Source organism: Aquila chrysaetos, chromosome 9 (assembly GCF_900496995.4).
Source record: "Aquila chrysaetos chrysaetos chromosome 9, bAquChr1.4, whole genome shotgun sequence".
NCBI classification, from domain to species: domain Eukaryota; kingdom Metazoa; phylum Chordata; class Aves; order Accipitriformes; family Accipitridae; genus Aquila; species Aquila chrysaetos.
The window spans coordinates 37,611,948-37,628,995 of record NC_044012.1 but is presented as its reverse complement, the minus strand read 5'-3'; the positions used below and the strand labels follow the sequence as shown (position 1 = coordinate 37,628,995).

At 36.6% G+C, this 17,048-nt stretch overlaps 1 protein-coding gene across 13 annotated transcripts in view; it reads right to left on the bottom strand.

The window, feature by feature from the left end:
- ARVCF (ARVCF delta catenin family member) overlaps positions 1-17,048 on the bottom strand; it is a 293,557-nt gene that overhangs the window by 225,976 nt on the left and 50,533 nt on the right. Inside the window, exon 1 of one of the 13 annotated variants that reach the window (XM_030024133.2) lies at positions 12,471-12,515. The exons of the other annotated variants lie outside the window; for them this stretch is intronic. The gene's annotated coding sequence lies outside the window, so the exon portion shown is untranslated. Of the gene's footprint in view, positions 1-12,470; positions 12,516-17,048 lie in introns of those variants that run through there. 13 annotated transcript variants of the gene reach the window in all.

The window sequence follows — 17,048 nt, the reverse complement described above, 5'->3', positions numbered from 1 at the left end:
GATGAAAAAACCTCACCAGAGCCACAAGCCTAGTAGCTATAGCAACGTGCTTAGCTTCTCAGAAGAATCAAATAAGATAACCTGCCCTAAAATAGATGCAAAATAGCTGTCATTGCACATGTGTAGTTTCAGAGACAGAACACAACCATAAAAATGAAATTTTTTTTTCGAATGCACAATGCTCCCTTTTACAGAAGTCAGAAAGCTACCCTAGAGGCAGTGGGTGAAAATTGAGTTTAATTCCTTTACTCTCAGTGTTTTAAAAGCTAAATCGTTTATCTCAAAGCTTAATTGTGCCTTTTAACAAATTAGACTTCACTGGAAATCATTATCTGTTTTCCCCCCTTCTTGTTACAATTCAAAGGCAGCATCTGTTAAAGAGCAAAAATGAACCATTTTCCCCTCATCACACAAAGAGTAAAAAGTCATCCCAAGTTCACATTACTTCAGAAGGTAATTTCTGTTCATCAGAACAATTTAGTATGTGTTCACTCCTTCACATCCAGTCTTGCAGGCTAATTTCCTCAAATATTTAGACTTAATTTGGTTTGTAACCATTATCTATGATCATGTTACAGAAACCGCATGTTTCTTTAAGTTAGTATTCCATGTCAGTACTGCTAAAAATATTCTCTGGGTTGTACCTTTGTTATACTGTGTGATCATATATTCCTCATAAAGGATTACACCAAGAAAAACCAAACCCAGCAGGTCCCAGAACCCTTACAGGCCATTGACCTGATCCATATTCTGGAGTCCAGGAGAAGCTGACTTGCTCAGACATTGCCCTTCTGCAGGAGAAAAGAAGGTAGCTTGTCTCTGCCCTCCACTGAAGGGGTGTTTCAGAGCAGCAGCTGAAGCTCCGTAAGAAGGCTACCAGCAGCGGCTGCATCCCAAATCATTAGATGGACGACAACTGGCCTAAGCTGCACCGCTGGGCCTCCTTGCTGCAAATAGCCTGGCTTATGTCAACCGGTCTTTTTACAATGTGAAGAGCGACTACTTCAGAATTATTTAAGCACAATACATAGGGAGAAGAAAAGCTACCGGTACATCATCAGGAACCACCTCTGGAGTGCAGCTGTTCTTTATGAACCAGAACAAAAGCAATCCTGTCTCTTCCCAAGGACCCCCCCTCTCCTGCACACCTTGGTTAGCAGTATGCTTCACAGAACCCCACTCTTGAAAGACCTTCTCCAGTAGCTTTCTGGGAACAATGCTGCTCCAGTTTGTTTGGAATTTATTTTTTTTTTAAAAAAACCTCCCTCTGCTACAATTAAGACTGCAAAAAAAGAGAAGGCGCAGACATTAATTTTGCACTGCAAGGGACAAAGTCAAGTCAATTAACAATAAAGTATTAATACTGCAAGCCAGTGTTTAATTTGTTGCCTTATTCACAGAAGAAAAAGGAGTTATAAACAAGTCAACTAGCAACAAAAATGTCACTGCTAACACGGAATTTGAGCTTAACAAAAAAACTCACATAACAGCAAAAGAACAGATTTTAGGAGAACTAAAATAAACAGAAGCATTCTATTTTTTAAACAAAGTTCTTAAAGTGTAAACAGTGGCTTCTTGTGATGGGCTCTTCCCATATTCTGCTTATTCTGCTTCCGTTCATAGACGAGTAGAATACTGATTCTACAGACATAGCTTTCTCCTGAATTTTAAGTATGATAATGCTTATGTACATCTACATTTATAAAAGTTTATATATACTATGAGTATAACTTAAGAAGAAAAAGAATTAATAAAAGTGACCACAGGTTACACAGAATGCTGTACCCATTCTGGTAAACACAGGGAATAATTTTTTGTTTTCAGAGTGACATGTCTGTCATTTTCTCTGACACAAAGTAGAAGTTTATCTGAAAAAGAACATTTGTTTGTATCTTTAAATCTGACTGTAGGTAAAAGCAGAGCATACATCAATTCATGCTCAAAATAAAAATTCTCTAACTGGAAATGAAGGGGCAGTAATTATTTTTTTCTGAATACCTTTTTCTTCAGCTGTAAAGTAGTACCAAAACTATTGTTCCATTGCTGTAATGTAACAGATTTACACATGACAAACAATAATTTACACTGGCATTATGGAAGTCCAGAACAAGCATATCATGGAGCATGTTTACAGCATGACACCCAGAAATCTAAATCTGAAATTTCCATGCTTTTAATGGAAGCAACATAGCTCACTCCACAAATTCAACTTATTGCTCTGAATTTCAAGATTTGCAGTATTTAGTCTAAAAAAAAAATTTTTTTTTTAAGTTCTTAATTTATCTTACATATGAACTTAGACTCACTCAATCCTTGGCACTCCAGGTACAATCCTATAACATGGAAATACAAAATAATGTAGTGAAGACTGTTTCATCCCTTCGGAAACAAAAGGGCAGAGAACAGTCGAGCAAAGACTGGAAGTAAATAGCATTATAATAGGCCATTCCACTCCACTGGTAGGAGTTTGGGCTTAATTACCCAGCAGTTTGGATTCCAATGTGTAGTTTTCCTTTTAGTAAAGCGGCATACATCACTATGATTCAGTATAAGGCCTGGGAATATTGAAGGATAATCCCCGATAGCTAGAAAAGAAGGGACACTTCAGTCACTGCTGCAATATAATCCACATACGTACTTTGCAATTTATGTCCAAGAGTTCCTACCCATCTCAGATTTGATTAAATGTTTTTATTTGGTTCATCCAATTTAAAGAATCACATGAAAGCTTATTGTTCATTTGGACAGCTCAATTTATAGTGTTAGACATAAACACTAGGAGAGGGACGCAAATCTGTTTATCAGCAAGAGTGAAACTATGTCCAATTACTTGCGACTACTGCTCTCTACGCCCAAATTTGTTTAACCCAACTATTCCAGTTAGGTCAGCTGGCTGTTAAAAGAAATGTTTAATAGTGCAGATTGGCAGTACTGCCACAGTAAAATTGGTGGTTAATGCTAACCATAAATTAGGCAAAGGCCCTTTTAAAGTCACCATTGACTTTTAATTACAAAATTAATTAATCTGGACTGAAGGTACCAATAAAGTTCCCATTGTTGGTATTACAGTTGTGGAACCAGCAGAAGCCTTCTGAGCGCCTGGTCTTAGCAGACAAGTAGTCCCAAGCCTTGCAGAACTCCAGTGGAAACAAACAGGTTTGATTTAATGTTGAATAACTCTCTGACAGCAAGGGTTCAGAAAACCCACTGTTTGTAATGGACCATTGTCTTCTGAGGGTCTATTACTGCTATAATTTGTCTGCTAGCATCAGCCATGAACATGGTCTCTTTTTTGATAGAAATCCAGTACTCTCAAAAGAGGCCTGTTTCCTGCTTGGCTCTGTTACATCTTTAACAGAGAATTATACTGAAACTCACAGGGAGTTGCTTGGCCCATACATAATTTGCCCAACAGAAGTAGGGGGCCATGCACTTTGAACCACACATACAGTAGATCTAACATTTCCATCAGCATCAGTGTTTGCTTGTCTGCTGCGCATAGACTGCTCATATCAATGCACATGTGGAAAATCCAAGGTGCCCTGACAAAACATTGGGTTTGGGGAAAGATGATGAAGAACATATGTGAGAGCTGTGGACAGATTTAGGATTTCCAAATATCAGGAAGTCCACAAACACAGATGCAAAATCCTCTTTAAGAAAGACTTGCCATGATTTTAATTAGGTATTTGTTGAAAGTGAATAATGCTGATAACCGCAGTATTTGAGTATTTTCATGCAACAGTCAGCAAAAACTGTCCTATTTCCATAATGCACAAAGAAATAAGAGTCAATTTTATTATCAAGGTTAATAGTCACTTTCTGCTATATGCAACAGTAACATTGAGATCAAAAGATAAAAAGGTGGTATATGATTAAAAAGATATTTTTTTTTTTTCTTCTCAGGATTGGAGGTGGTACACATTATCCAAGACTTACATAAGTAGTCTCATGTGAGTCCTTGGCTTTTGCAGAAAAACCCTGCAACCAAATCTGCTTTTGGATAACTTCAAACTTTAGCACTGTATTTAAAAGTTCTTGACTACATGTCAAATACAACAGATTTAATTTCATCAGCACTGAGCGAACGCAGGAAGTAACTTCATTTCCCACTCAGATTCCAAACCGTATCTTTGGCAATTTTTGAAGCTCCCTTCTCTTTAAAAGAACCATTAGGATTCAGTGAACCTGCGCTTTGGGAAAACTGTGGGTGGGTTTCCAGTTAAAAACACAAATCATTTCAAAGCATTTACAAGTTTACTTTCCACTTCAGTTTTCCCAGGGAGATGAGAAAAGGGGATTTTTAAGACAAAGTTATGCATCCATAATACTAAATGGTTTCAGCATCTTAAACTGTAGTGATGTTTCAGCTGAATTAAGGATGCACAGCTATAAAGTTTTAAAGGTCTTCAAAGACCTTTGTGTCCAGAACTCCTATGGACTTCAGCAAGTCATGATTTGGCTTTTCAGTTTTCTGTAAGCTGCTTTATAGGAAACAAATTATTTATACGAGTCTCAGGAGCATTGGTGAAAAAAGTATTAAGCTTGATCAATTATGTTTTTTCCATTCCTCACTTAACACCTCTCAATCAATGTCAGCAGTATTGCAATTGATCTAATTTTGTGTCAGTCACTCCAAATATTATTCAAAGATTTTTCTCAGATACCGTTCCTCAAGTGGGAATCTGGGCAAGGAAGTCTTTGGGATTTATTTTTTTTTAATGTCAAAAAACAAAGAATGGCAAGAACTCACGCTCATGATCAATTTTAATACCCCTAATACACAGATGAGAAAAAATATATACATATATTCTCGATGCCCCTCAAATAGATTCCCCCCCCCCCAGTATATTTGGTATACATAACAATTAAAAAGGAAATAGAATCAACTGTTTGAAAGAGAATAGAATCAACTATTAAAATGAAAAGAGACTATCACACAGTCTATTAGCTCCCAGTATTTCATAAACTGCTAAGCTTGTCTCCCAGCACTGGAGAAGTTTTTATAAAAAAGGAAAGGGAAGAAGCAGCGGGTGAAAACTCTAACCACACTCTTTCTCTAGAAGTGCACTGAATTTATCAGCTGGAGAAAATTGTTAATTATAAACAAGTAAACCAAAACAAGTCTGAAGAAAAATAACAAAGCCAGGTTTAGTAACTGAGAAGTTGCTCATCCTCTGTATTATTCAGTACAAGTTTAAGCAAAAGACAAAATCAAACACTGTACTGACCCCTACCACTTATTTTCTCTCCAGTGCAAGTTCCAATGAAGGCATCAAATGGTATCTGATCTCTAGCAATAGCTAAAAAAAATGAGACATAACAAATGAAGACAATTACATTAGCAGAACTGTGAACTGATTTTTTAAAATTAGTTATCTCATAGGGACAGGCATGGACCATGAGGAAGGCACTACCGAAACTTACACTAAGCAGAACCCCTCTTTCAATTAAGCTCATTTGTTTATGGTATTTGGGGGGCTAGGAAAAAAGGGAATAGGAACACAACAAACTGACATCCTACTCTAGGTGTCAAAACACTTTTATGGCCTGTGTGGGGTCAAGTTCCAAAACATCAGGGAAACTGCACTGGATCAGGTCTGTGTAAGTAGAACTTCACAGGTTAGCATGACTGCAGTTACAGCACATTCACATTGTCTCTCCTCCTGTTCTTTATTGCTCAATGAATCAGACATAGTATGTCAACAGGACACAGCTCTAGCTCGTTATCTGCATCAGCACATAAGGAATGGTCAGCAGGCAGTTGCATTGCATAAGAGATGTGTAAGATACAGACCCAGTTGCTGCACAGTCATGAGGAGGGAGGAAACGAATTAATTGATCTCTTGTGTAATACTTAACAAGCCCAACTGTAGTTACTAAATCATGCTGTAGTTTAAACTGCCATCACCAAAGTGCAAACAACATGCACTTGTTATTTTAATACTCACAAGAAGGTGTGTGGCTGGAATATCACTGCTGCAGTAGCCAATTGCAGAAGGATAAAGATGTGTATGATAGTCATTCCCTTCTGCTTGGCTGATTAACCTTTACAGATGCCTCTCAAAGTAGAACTTCCCCACAAGCCTTTTCTGTGTCAACTAAGAGTTTTTGTCTTTTTCATTTTTTTCTAACCAGAGATAGGTCTAACAATCTAGTGCAGCCCCTGTGATACAGCCACAGTCACAGTGGCGCAGGAACAGAGGCCAGAACTAGCTTTCTGAGCCAGCTTCATCATCAAAGAAAACTTGATATACAGCTGGAGCACTAAAAAAATCTGTTAAGAGAAACATCGATATTGACTTAATTAAAGTGTCTTAACAGTTGTCTTTATGAAAGCAAGAGAATCTTCAATACTGAAGAATGGCCATGAATTTCTACGTCAAAACCACTTTCGGTAAGCTCTGCATCTCACTGTTTAGCCATTCTCTAAGCTACCATTGGGATATATGTAAAAAACAGTATTCTAGAAGAGCTGCCAATTTAGAGTATAGCTACATTAATCAGTTCTGGTTTGCCTAATTCAGTCTAAATGCAGTCTGAGGTTGTGACACACTTTCAGCTGGGAGAAAAAACAAGACCAAGCTAGAATTCCTGAAAGACTGATTAACCTTCCAGAGAGTCTGGCCCCACCTAAGTACAAATCAATAGGAGGTTAAAAAAGAAATATGAACCTGTAAAATTAAATCAACAGGTCTTTGGAAGAGTACTGTTGAAAGAAATTTTAGATTTTCTAAGTAAATGTACTGTTTCCATGGATCTGGTAATTTTGAGTTTACTGTTTCCTTTACAGTTAATGTTTTTTATGACAAAAACCTCAATTACATGCGTAAAAATGTAGCTTCTTTTGCAGATCCAGCATATAAGTTCACAAAGATACTAATAACAGCCATCAAAACCAACAGGCTGTCCATACCTAAGTACATTTAGACATTATATACTTTTACAAGTTAGGAAAAATTTCAGACCACTCCTAAATATAGATCACAGACAACCAAGTACAAGGACAGTTAATTTTTTTAATGTATTTTTCATAGAGAGTACTTAGTCTGATTGAAATCTTCACAATTAAACGAGGAGGCTATTTTCTGCAAAACTCAATCTGTTTATCAGTTAAATATGATCCCTCTTGTTAGAAACTGGACAGATAACCAGGACCTATAACATTACAATCTTTACTAACATTCTACAGCCAAAGACAGATTATCTTATGCTTCATGTTAAAAATAGATTTGTATGATATTAATCTTTCAATTGTGCTACACCGCAGATCTCGCTGCTGACCTTGCCATTATTACAATAACATGCCAGTCCTCTGACTTTCTCCCTGCTGAGAGTCCAACTGTGTAAACTGTTTTGTTCAAAACATACTGCTGAGAGGAAAAAGGCACACTTTTCCCTCCACAAGCTAATAGGCAAATTGAGTAACTCCAGAGCAGTTACTCAAATGTCTAAACAGTATTTCTTCTAAGGACACATTGTGTAGAATTAAATTTTCAGCAAATTAACATCAGGTATTGGTTGTACCTTCAGCAACTCCTACATGGTTTTTATCCTCACAGTAGGCAAGGACCTGGCATAGTCTGCTCTTCCTGTTCAATATGGCCCTCCCTCTTAGCCAAGCAGATGCGTCTTCGTAATAAATCAGTTGATGTTGTTAAACATTTTTTTCATTTTAATCAGACTACAATTTTTCTTCCACCAAAATGAATAGTGTAATCTTAAATTTTGGATCAAAAGACCAACTGCAAATTCTCCAATCTCTTATGAAATACTATGTTCATAAAACTTTTCATTTAAAATGCTATTGAAAGTATTTTAAAATGGTTTCACAGATCATTTACCTTGGTTTCACAGGCAAGGAGCAATTTGCAAGATTCTGTCCAGAAACCACCACTCTCAGATCAGTACCCATCAAAATTTGAAAGTTTAAGAAACTAGTTATTTAAGAACATGATTCCAGGGTCCAGTAAAACTCAACAGGGCCAGTTTTGGTCTAGATCTAATGTGAAATCTTCTGTTGCAGATGTTAAAAGCCTATGTGTGATCTGGCTTAATCAAGTCCTCTCCTTAACAATACAAAAACACACAAAAAAGGTGTTTATACCTAGCACATAGTGCTTTCTCATTTGAGTTGCTTAGAGGAAGGAGTTCATGCATGATTTTTGTAACTCTACAGGTTTCTTAAGAGAAGTATGAGCTTGCATTTTCAATTAATTTACTGAATATGCACTATTACTATGTAAAAGTAATTCTCTGTAATGACTGACCAAATAAATCTTAACAGCTGAATTTACAAATCAGTTTATGTCAACAGCTTTGCCATGTCAATAAATACAGCACTAAGCCAGGAGCAAGGATTATTAGCCATCTTCTGCTGTCACTTACCTGGGTATAGCTACATAACTTGCCTGAAACAATCAGGCAAGATTTACACTCAGCAGTCAAGAACAAAAAGAACCTAATTATCATAGCTGTCATCAGGTAAATGAGAAGAATCTAACATGTCTTGACGAAAAGAAAAAAAAAAAAAAAGAGAGAATTCCCTTTTGAATCACAGGAATATAATCTGTAATCTTGAAAGTTTACAGTAAAGTAGCTAGCAAACCTTGAGAAAGTAACTTTGAATTCTGAATTAGTGAGGTGATTTCATCAAAGCTTACTATCTTTCTGCACACTGACATAGTTAAACATAATTGCTGGCTCTCAGCTGTGCTTAAATGGATGGGTAAATGGATAGCTTCCAACAGAGTGCTGTCATCCTACCAGTGAAATTAAAGCATCTCGCCTCTAGCAATGTATACCATTGTGATATTCATGACAAGATGTGAACTGTTTCCTCAACATCATGTAAACAGGTTTTAGCAGGGATGTGTCAAAGTCTCACACCGAAACTTAGCATCAGAACAAACTTTTGTATTTTAGTCTCCTGTGGCAAATTAAGAGTTAATACTATTCTGGAAAAAAGCCACAAAACTGAAAAATACTCTATTTTAAATAGGCTTAATCTGTCAGCAGTAGACAAAGTCAAAACTCATTTTGTATCTAAAAATGTCTTTCAGATTCTGTAAGTACCATACTATGTACATAAGCTATCGTACCTGTCATATCAAGAGCTGGTATTTTAATATTCATGCGATTCCTTACTTTTATGTTCCAATGGTATTGCCTTGAAGGCAGATGAAGTAACACACATAGGTATCTTGCATAAAACCTTCTCTGAGGGCAGAAGGTAGTACCATTACTTAATACATGGTGCTAAAGCAACATGCTATGCCCTACAGAGAAGATAAAGATGTTGACCCAATGCCGTAGATCTCGTAGTTTATGGGTACAAAGAAAATCTCAGCACAGTGTTTACTCCCATGACTAGTTCTTTTGAGTTCAATGAAATCCTTTGGAAGAGTAAGCAGTGTGCTCACTGTAAGTACAGAGCATTTACTTTAGACACCTGATATAATGAAACATTGAAATGGAAAGATGAAAAGAACAGAGGCATACATAGTATGCTAGGAAACAAATTGTCTTACCAAGTTGCATATTATATCTGTATTTCCGAAGTTATATAGTCATAGCTATAATTCTTCTATAAATGCATGCTTAGTAGGACTTGCAAGAGGCATGCAAATCAAGTAAAAAAGATGGACACTCAAGGTAAGTACTTAAAGGCTTTAGGCATTTGTATCTGAAACTGAAGAAAAAGAACGAGTATCCCAAGCTCATTCTCTTTTTAGTACTTAAAGCAGGAAACCAACAGCTGTAATAAAGCAAATTTAACTTAATTTTTTAACCATTATAAAGCCGTACTTCAGATTGGGAAACTTCAAGCAGAGTTACACAGAAGAAAGAACAACTAGCTTTAAAGCATGTCTGCTAGGGAGTGGAAAATGCTTTTGAAAAAAACAACTAGAGTTTCTGGGTTCTGTCTCAGATAATTCACCTTCAGTTTAATGAGTGCACCAGAAAAAATGGAGCTGCAGGAAGACACCTAAGGGACTCTTCCAGGATACAATCAAATTCAGACTGGCTTATGAATACAGAGAGTAAACTTACCATATCTACAACCCACACACATTACTGAAGAATTCTAATGATTTTATGCTTGTATAACCCTCTCCAGGATCCTAGTTGTGAGTGTTAAGGAGAAAAAAACCCTAACTTTGACTGCCAGATGGATATGACATGCCTCACTGGTATCCTGGGTGCTTCTGACAATCTGCCTGTACTGTCTACCTGCTTCTTAACAACTATTTTCTCTAAGACAAATGCAGCCAGGTATTTAAGGTCAGCTCTCTACTTCAAAAAGATAACTGTCCCATCTGCTCAAGCAGCTGAGTAACTTGACTGTGTATGACCTGCTAGGTATACTGTTTTATCATTACAATACCAAAGAGAGAGAGAGGTGTCAAAAGATCTTTGTTACTGCTATTCAAACATTTGCATCTGAGCAAAGATGTTTACTTTCAGAATAATAATTTGAGACCAGAGAATCAGTGTCCCACTGATATCAGAAAAACTCAAACATAATGTTCTTTATTTAAAGAGAGGCTAAATACTTAATTTCTAGTAAAGGAGGTTAATCTTATTTACAATCTTTATTTTTGGTCAGAAGTGATCATCAATTCAGAAGATCTGAAATGTAAATTCAGTTTATTCAACAAGCTAAAGCATTGCTGGGAAGAAAAGCAGTATTGCTATTATTACCCTGTGGCTGACTACCCACAGATCCATGCAACTTGCAGCAATACCATATTGAAATTTGCTATCAGATCATTCTGTGTGTTTTCAGGTTAGGAGTGGCCGATTTACTTCTCTAGGATCAGAAGACACAGATAAGTGGACAGTTTCTAACACAGAGGATCGGAGCTCCTTATCACGCTTACACCTGCTCCCTCTATACAAATCAAAACGAAGCCATGTCAGTACAACACTGATATACATTGTTCGTTGTCAGCACTGTTTAGTGATTCCACTTCAATGTTGGCTGCCAGCCATCATGCCAAAATGGAAAACACACTCAACATTTCTATTCTAGTAATACTGTTGTGTACTTTTCTCTTCCTGGTGCACAAACATCTAAGGAATTATGTCTATAGTACACAACAACAATGAAAGACAATTTGCAGAGTAGTTTTATTTACCCTTAAAATCCTCAGTTTATTTGGAAAGGAAACCGGAATTGATATTTTCAGTTACATTTTCCAAAAATAGTACATTGTATCAAGTGTGTTCTGTACATTAAATAAAAAACATGTTCAATTTATTTTAAATTAATTCACTGTTCAGTAACTGAAGGTCTCTTTCCAGAAAGTAGAATTGTATACATAAAATGCATAACAGAAAGATTATTCTATTTATTAAGTTGAAGGTTGGGGTAACTTTTAAACATTTATTACAAAAAAATAGGTACCTTATAGCTATTTTCCACTATGCACTAGAAAAGTCAAGTACTTTGGTAAAAACAGAACTCTGTTTTCCTATCACCTATCCTATAAAAACATAATTTAAAATAAACTAATATTTCACATCCTGTCCTTTTTCTAGCTAAAAGGAATAGATGTAGTGCCAATATTCTTACTTTGAATGAAAAAAAAAAAAGTTTGTTCTATGTAACATTAAAGTATTTTATGATGTAATAATACATACATAAGTTACAGCAATGTGTAGTTTTAGATTGAGAAATTAGGTGATCTGGTGCATTTTCAGTGGGATACATAATTGTATACCTAAATCCCATCTAGTGTTAGGACAAGTAGAGTACGTGCCTGAAGTTAAAGACATACTTTAACTGAAAAAGTGTATTCAAACACAAGTACAAGAATGTCAGACGTGAAATATTTACCTATACCCTATATGTACCCTCCTGTCTCTTCCAATATCTGTACTGAATAAACTGGCATAGAATTATAAAATGACACATGAAATTTTTCATGCAACTTCTCGTGCTTACACAAGGACAAATCTGAAAGCAGAACTTGTTTCTCAGATCTCACCAAGACATGAAAACTATTCCCAGAAGACTTCTTGCAGCATATGGTTGGATGACTTCTCTGGCAAAACACCTTCACGCTGCTACTCTTAACTTCCAGGAGAGATTTTATTCCCTTGGCTAGGACACACAACCAAGCCACCGTCCTTCTTGCTCATTCAATAAAGCAATTCCTTTGCACAGTTGACCAGTCCTTATCACATTAACCATAACCAGTAATCCTACAGCTGGGGCCATAGCAGTAGACTGAAGCACAACTACGCAAATACTAGGTGCAAACGTAGGTATCCATGCATTGCACAACTGGCCCTAGCCTTAGACTAGCAAGCATACCAGCCAACTTCTGTTGTCTGGTTAGGACAGAGACAGGCACATGTCAGTTAGGAGACAGAATAATTTCTCTCTTAATTGCTATGTCCCAACACATCATCACTGAACTTTAAACTGGAAGAGAAGATAGAAGGAAAGATTGACCAGTCACCTGCTCTCGACTGGCAAGCACCAGCATAGCCTCCTAGCTACACCACGGCCCAGATCAGTGTTCCTTCTCAGCCCTGTTGCTCCTGGAGAATAACCTGCTTGACTTTCTGCAAGTAAGAGCAGAAACATAGTGTCACAGAGGCACCTACCCAGTACCATCTCCCAGCTACTAACTAGCACACAGGGAGGACACGCTCCCTTAGAGGCTGGGTCTTGCAACATCTTGCTCGGATAGACTTTCCCAGCACAGTCAGAAGGGCCAGTAGAGAAGTGCTGTCAAGGTGAAATTATTTGCATGGCTTGGTTCATGTTGAGAGGGGAGAGAAGGCCTAATTGCTGGTGTAAACACACCCTAAGGCTTTGTTCCTAGCACCTTGCCGTGAGCAAGAGCAAGTCCTGTCTAGCAAGTAATTAATACCCTAAGGGAAACCACAGTGGACTCCATCACAGTTCTGCACTGTATTTCCCTCATTAACACCAACTTCCACTGACTTTCAGGGAGCAGATAAGTAGTTCCAATATTCCCATATTTGTTTGAGACAGAGAACCAATAGAAAAATTTCACTTATGCCTGGCTAGACATAATTAAGAATTGCCCAGGTAAACTAAGACTCAGGTCACCTAGCCAAGATAAGATGCTTTTGGATTCCAGCATTACGGAACTTTATGCCTTAAATAGTTATCGAAAAGCCAAATTGAATGTATTTTATTTCAACTAAGTTTCACAGAAAACAACTCACACACTCATATCTGCGTTAGATTACAGCTGCTTCAAAAACTGAGGAACAGTTTGACATGTGCAGTTGTATCAAATCACTAACAATGAATTTGGACACTCCAGGGTGGGAGTTTTAAAAAAAAGCCAAACCCTGATCTTTACTGGGTCAGAAATTTTTCTGAGAATTGTAAACCCCATTAAGATGACAGCAACCCAAGACCTTTTTTGTAGCTTTACATCTTCAACATAATACGTAAAATAACACTAGTCCTAGACCTTAACTTGCTCCGTGAGACAACAAATACAACATTGTTAATTAGACGGTTTACGTATATGTGGGTTGACACATGCATTCTTGGGTTAGGTCTGGTCCAGTGATAGCAGACAAAGGATTAAATCATAAACTGATAACAGACTTGTACTAAAAGCAAACCATTTCCAGTGGATTTCTGAACAACTTTCCTTATAACCTGCTCCTTTACTTTAAGCATAATATGTAGTTATATAATTACAGTCTAAACTGTAAATTAGGTTTGTTTGCCATAAAATCATATATGGATATTTCTAACCAAAGTTGTTGTTGTTATTGTGATAAAACTGAAATATGTGAAGTTAGTTTTTATAAGAAGTTTTCTACTACTTAACTTCATTGCTAGTTAGCAATTTTGTTTGGGAAAGATCAACACACACACAAAAAAGCCTGCAAGATGTGTACAATTATGTGTCTTATTTAAAAATTTTACCTTCACTGCAGTTGTGAGCACATCCCAAGCATTTGTTACATAACTAATCCCTGAGTTCTCTTACATAAGAAATCCCTGAATCCCAATCACATTAGATACATACTACATATATTTTTTCCACATAACTGCACACATGACATTTGCAAAATCTGGCTGAACATTTTTCATCTTATATCCCTATTTATTTAAAAATACATGCTGCTTTTCAATATTCACATTATCATGAATTTTTAAAAATACACTTCTCTCTTTCCTCACTCCCTGTTTTTTTGTTATGCCTAATTTAAATTAGTTTTTAAATCTGCAGTGTAGATTATCTCATTTATGACATTCATATATACATGCTCACACATATGTGATTACTGCATTCTAGAGAAAATTTAAAAAAATCTTAGCATAAAATTACTTATGAATCTCCTGAAACACCGTGAGCCAATTATATTTATTTTTACATATTCTATATTTCTATGTATGTACACACACACTTTCACCATAGCAAAGATATCACGAAGAGTACAAAGAAAGCCATCCTTTTATGCTGTTCACCTAAAACACACTGCTGTCTGCCAAATGGAACTTGGTCATTAAACACCAATTAATTTAATGTCACTGAATTTGACTGCAGGTTGTGCAGACTGCAAGTAAGCACGTTTGTAAAAATATCACATTTACAGATAAGAAAGTTCCAGAATATATATATATACACATATATATTTATTATACACCAGATTTGCTGAGGAAAATGGTTTGGGCTTTATATTTAAGTTGCATAGCCATAGCTTCTAGAACAGGTCAAAACTGCCAAACTGCCCTCATTCATTTCACCTCTAGTTCTTCCCCATGTGTGTATCTGCCACACATACTAAACAAGGCAAGATGTAAAGTCTTTTTTGGTGACACTTTCACTACATTACGTGATTACATACTATCATACATATTGCGGGTAGCAATACAATTCTCAGATTTATAGCAAGTATGTATTCTTTAAGCTTTCACTTTTCACCACATTAAGTCTAAGCTGAAAAAAAGTTGCATATAATTCTTGTGCATTTTTTTAAAAAAAAAAGTGCTAAATGAGTATTAAGAGCAACTGTAATAACAGACACATCATGAACCAGTAGAATTGTACCCTGATGCTTCACTAGAACTCTGCAGCAATGAGCCACACAAACTAGATAGAATCACAGAACCATTTAGGTTGGAAAAGACCTTTAAGATCATTGACTCCAACTGTAAACCTGACACTGCCAAGTCCACCACTAAGCCATGGCCTTAAGTGCCACCTCTACACGTCTTCTCAGTACCTCCAGGGATGTATAAACCTATTTCCTAGACAGGAAAGAGATTTGCATATCATCCAGAGCAGGACAATATGTGGTCATTTTCCTCTGGCAACATCTGTTTCAGGAGGGTCCAGCTGTTTTGTCCCCTTCCCCACCTCCCCACCACCCCCCTTTAAGGTGGGCACGTACTTTAATTCATATTACACGTAGTGGCAGACAACTACAAAACAGAAGTGGAATTGGTCTTTGGTCCAAAAGGTATACAGAGTACAGACAGACAAATGCATGATAGAGCCATACAATTCACCAAATTCAAGAATAATAATTCTTACTAATAATCTGTCATTCTTACCACAACTCTCAGCAAAGATTTAATGGTTAGGCTGTAGAAAGGTCTCGTATTATGAAGACCTCATTACTTTTATGGAATACAACAGCATAAAAGAAGAATCATAAATAATTACAATTAAATTACATATGTGAAAATAAATAGACCATAGAATATTTTGTGATGATGTGTCCTTGATTATTTATGGTGTTACTTCACTTACTTTCTGGGAGTCTTACTTACCAGCATGAAATATCCATGTATCAAAACCTTGCGCAATTTGTCCGACAAGGGGTTTGTACTCAACATAAGCTAGCACTATCATTTTGCATCTTATGTCTACTCTTTTCAGAATCTAGTACTCTGACCCCAAACTTTAATGTCAATTTAAGGGCACAACCAGATCCTCAATATCAGCTGGGATAAGAATATACACAGGCAATATTTTAAGAAGGAGAAAAATTGTTTTTCGAAATAATGCCTTAACACGAAGTCATAATCATAGCACTAGCTTCAGTAACATCACAGACAGTACAAAATTGGATCTCATGAATCACACTGTAGCTTACTGCATAATCATATCGTCATGCATCAAAATAATGTAATATAAACTTAGGCCATAACTTAAGTACTGCAGCTGGTCCTCTCTACCGGCAGACAATATGAATGTCGTAACAGGGTTAGAAAATGACCAGCAGACACCACAAAACGATTTTTGAAGCAGCTGACTATGAACAGAACACTGTAAATCTAGACAGTAAGTTATGCACAAACACTTTATCTTGAAAACATCATTAGGTTGGCATTTTTTATTCAATAGGAGAAATTAATGTTTTGATTTGCTTTTCTTTCCAGTGAAATATAATAAACATGCACATACATTCTTAAAGAAAACTATAAAGCAGGTAGAGGAAAAAGCAACATGTTAATTACAGGTTGATAGACTCTATTATTTATACACAATTACAAAATTCCAGAAATTAAGCTGAGCATTGCCATATGGAAGAGTCAAACCTGTTCTCAAACAAAGTTATGGTCCATTTATTGTTACACTAATGGCTACAGTCTCAATAGCAGAAGCTTACATCTCTCTGTTGTTGACACTGTGATATTTATAACCATCCACCTTTCCAAAGCAGCTACCAGATATGGAGGGGTCAAATCAAGAAGCTACAGAGCACCTATTTGAAATCACTACAAATTCTTCAGTGGCAATGTTCTATAGCTTATTGTATAATGTCCAAGCATTCAGAGTCTGGTTCTTTTCTTCTCTTCCCTTATCCCCACCCCAAAAAATATAGCATGTTCAACCGAGGCATAAAATAAAGCTGAAAACTCCTCCAGTGAATTGCAGGCATAGAAATAGATATAGCACAATTTGGCTGCTGCCCATCTCGCGAACAAAAGACGTGCTTGACTTAAAATACACAATTCAAACACTGTTAAACTTCAGGAAAGTTTCAGTCCTATCCCCACAACTTTAACATAGTCAGTGGCCTTATGATTT